Source organism: Bidens hawaiensis, unplaced genomic scaffold (assembly GCF_021521415.1).
Source record: "Bidens hawaiensis isolate Kalapana, Puna unplaced genomic scaffold, B.hawaiensis_p1.1 tig00012998_1, whole genome shotgun sequence".
In the NCBI taxonomy this organism is placed as follows: Eukaryota; Viridiplantae; Streptophyta; class Magnoliopsida; order Asterales; family Asteraceae; genus Bidens; species Bidens hawaiensis.
In genome coordinates this window covers 83680-87385 of record NW_027492088.1, presented here as the reverse complement: position 1 = coordinate 87385, position 3706 = coordinate 83680, and the positions used below count along the sequence as shown (strand labels likewise).

Below are 3706 nucleotides of genomic sequence, written 5' to 3'. Positions count from 1 at the left end.
CCTGTAGTCATGTACCTTACAAAGGCATACAACTATACAGATAAATTGGACTACTTTCGAAAAGGCCAGTAGTTGGGTCGGATCCCACAAACGGAAAGTGACAACTGACAGATGACAAGGTTTCATCCGAACAACTTAATTGACCTTTGACCATGTGGATCCAAATTATTGGTCCACTTATTTTACCTGGCTACTATCATGCCAGTTAGCTTACAACTATTCTTAACTACTACAAGTCTAGAACCATAAGAATATTATTACAAACCTATTATTACAAACCATTTAGCATTATCTCAATGTTTCATTTGACTCTCACTTTCTATGGTCAATATTCAAACCCCCAACTTCCTCACTTGAACATTTCAGCTTCCCCAAATTTGACCCAATACAAATATATACATATACAAGCACTTCTATAGTTAGTTATATAATTCTATACATATCATCAAGATTCATCAAGTTTTCCTCATAATATTCATACCCACATCATCAAAAACTTGTTTCTGGATTCAGAAACTTGTTAATATATAATTAATGGCATCTTTATGGAAGAAACTAAGAACTAGACGTTTAGTTGTCAAGAAGTTTCTTGCTGTTCAAAGCTCACAAATTGTACTAACCATTCCGACACATTTTCGCTGTCCGATATCGCTTGATCTGATGAAAGATCCCGTGACAATCTCGACGGGCATCACGTATGATCGTGAAAGCATCGAAAAGTGGATACGAGATGGAAATCAAACGTGCCCGGTCACCAACCAAGTCCTAGAAAATTTTGATCAAATACCGAATCATATGATCCGGAGGATGATCCAAGATTGGTGTGCCGAGAATCAGGCGCACGGGGTTGAACGAATACCGACTCCTCGAACGCCTATAACCTCTTCTTATGTGACGGAAATTTGTTCGAAAATTATGGATTTGGCTTCGGAAGGCCATGGGAAAAGGTGTCTTGATTTGGTGGACAAGATAAATGTGTGGGCTAAAGAAAGTGAACATAACAAAAGTCTTATTAAAGATAATGGGCTCGGGTACGTGCTAGCGGCTTCATTCGAGGCGTTTTCGTGTCTTTCGTTTGAAGAACATGAAGATCTTTTGAAGGAGATTATGTTAATGTTAACATGGTTGTCTCCTTTAGGGGTTGAAGGGCATTGAAGCTTGGATCGGCGCAATCTTTACGTTGCATGATTCGTATTTTATCCGGTGATCATGATTTGTTACTCAAAAGAAGCTGTGTTCTAACCCTAAAAGAGCTTCTTTCAACAGATCAAGCCCATGTAAGCGCCTTAATCGGCATCGATGGCGTCCTAGAAGCGTTGACCAACCTTATAAGCATACGCAATAGCCTTTCGGTCAAAAGATCTTCTTTTTCAGTCATTATCACATAATTTCAACACAAATTGGCCACAACAAGTTAGCATCAAGACTCCTGGAGTTGGGTGTTGTCGAGTCGAGCTTAGAAGCGCTTGTGGAAGCCGATAAGGGGTTAAGCGAGATGGCATTAGGCGTTTTAGACCGTGTTTCTGATTCAAAAGAAGGAATGGAAAGATTGCAAAGACATGCATTGACTGTGCCTTTGCTAGTGAAAAAGATACTAAGAGTGTCCTCTTCGGCTACCGATTTCTGCGTTTCGATGTTGTGGAAGCTGAGTTTGAATGGTGATGAGAGTGCTTTGGTGGAAGCTCTTCATGTTGGTGTTTTTCAGAAGATGCTGCTTATGTTGCAAGTCAACTGTGGTGGAGAGACAAAGGTGAAGGCTACTGAGATGTTGAAGATGATGAATCAATACAAGAATAAGTTGGATTGTTTTGATTCTGGACATTATAAGTATCTCAGAAAATCTTATTAAATTTTGGTAGTGTGTAACTGCTGATTATTAGTCCATAAAAAAGCACATCTCAAAGTTTTGTGAAGTTGTACATTTTACTAGAGCATGAGAATGAGGGCTAAAAACGTTAAAAAAAAAAAAACATGTCCGGTCAGCTGTTAGTTCAGAGAAAAGAATATTACTTCTTCAAAAACACCAATTTCTTCTCCTATAAAAACACCCAAAAACAGTTTGATCGAGTATTCTAAAAAACAACTCATCCAAAAACACGACAGCTAAAAATGAACTTTAACAACACATGACCTTTAGAAAATGGCATTTTTTTCCAAACGGGTAAATGTGACATTCTAACAATCTAAAATGGCCTTAAACGTCTCTATTGGGATGGCAAGATTAAATATATTGTAATTTAGAATATTTTATTTTGAGTTCACAAAAGTAGAGCATTATTGTTGTTTTGTTTGTTGCATTTGGAAGACTATGAGTAGCAGGTGGGATATAATATTATTTACGGTGGTAGTTAATGTGTCAATTCTAAGCATATATAAACAAAAATTGTCAATTGTATAATGTATTTTTTTAATATAGTATTTTTGAATAAACGATGATGAATAACTTCAACAAAACCCCATAAACCCACGCAAACCATAAAAAAATAATTCAGGATATTTGATTTGAATAAGCTTAGCTATGTTTCGTGATTGCAATTAATAAATTCGATCACACGTTTTTATGGTTTGGATTGGTGGGAACATTAATTTATACGAATTTTTGGTTTCTATTTCAAGATCACGATATAATAATTCATCAAAAAAAAAGTAGAATAAATCCATTGCAATACCAGACAAATTACGCGTAGCCTTAAGCAGTTACGGTTGAAGGCTTGGAGCTTCAGTACTATCGATGTATTTGTTTTTATTCATTGTCTTTTGTTCTCATTAATAAACAAAAAGTGTCTATCGTTTGTGATCAAATACATGTTGCTAATGTAAGTTTACATGTCTCTATGTTGTAATTGGATCATTTATGAAATTGTAAAAACAAATTAATATTAAAAGAAAACTAATAGTGGGTTACACCAATCACCACTTATGCTTCCGAATCATCTTTTTCGGTTTGGGTTCTAAGCACCGAACTTCACTACTATCATCAAATGTTTGAGCTGTTTCACGTTTGCTATGTACTCGTGATTGGTTGTTCCATCTGTTGGAGCTTTGACATTCCTTATAAACATACGCAATAGCTTTTTGGTCAAAAGATATAATCATATAAGACATGAACCCTTCTTGATCGAACCAAATCACCATCTTTTAAATCAGTCTGTGTGACTTTGTATCCCACCTGAACTGTCCATTTTGCCTTATATGTAGTTACCATTTCGAATTCGAAAAACTACTTGTTACAATTTCAAATATCTAATGAATTTAAATTCACTTGTGTCTAGTTTTGTGAAATAATAATAAGAAAGTTGCAAAACCATTTTGAAATTTCCCAAACCCAAAACTCACAATTCTTAAAGTTCCAAAACAACAATCAATCGCAAAGATCAAGTATGGCATTATAATTCATAAAATTACGAATTAATTTGAAACACTAAACAAAACTTATACGTAGTGTGTGAAGTATATGATTGCATGTAGTGAGAAAGAGAGGAGGTTAAAAGCCGGTAATATATATCATATTTAAAGTACAAGTGTCACGCATATATACTTAAAATTAAGTTATGTATATTGTTTTAGGATACTTTATCGCATGTTATTATATGTTCAATGGTATTAAGTTAGCAACTTTGTAAGTCAACAGTCAACACGATACTCGTGATGCAGCTACTACTATATGATTAAGATTTAAAATCCTCGAATGATAAGGCTATCATGC

The 3706-nt window shown here is 35.0% G+C and overlaps 1 pseudogene; it reads left to right on the top strand.

The window, feature by feature from the left end:
• Nucleotides 1–525: 525 nt before the first annotated feature.
• On the top strand, nucleotides 526–2423 carry LOC143542829 (U-box domain-containing protein 21 pseudogene; annotated as a pseudogene).
• Nucleotides 2424–3706: the final 1283 nt, after the last annotated feature.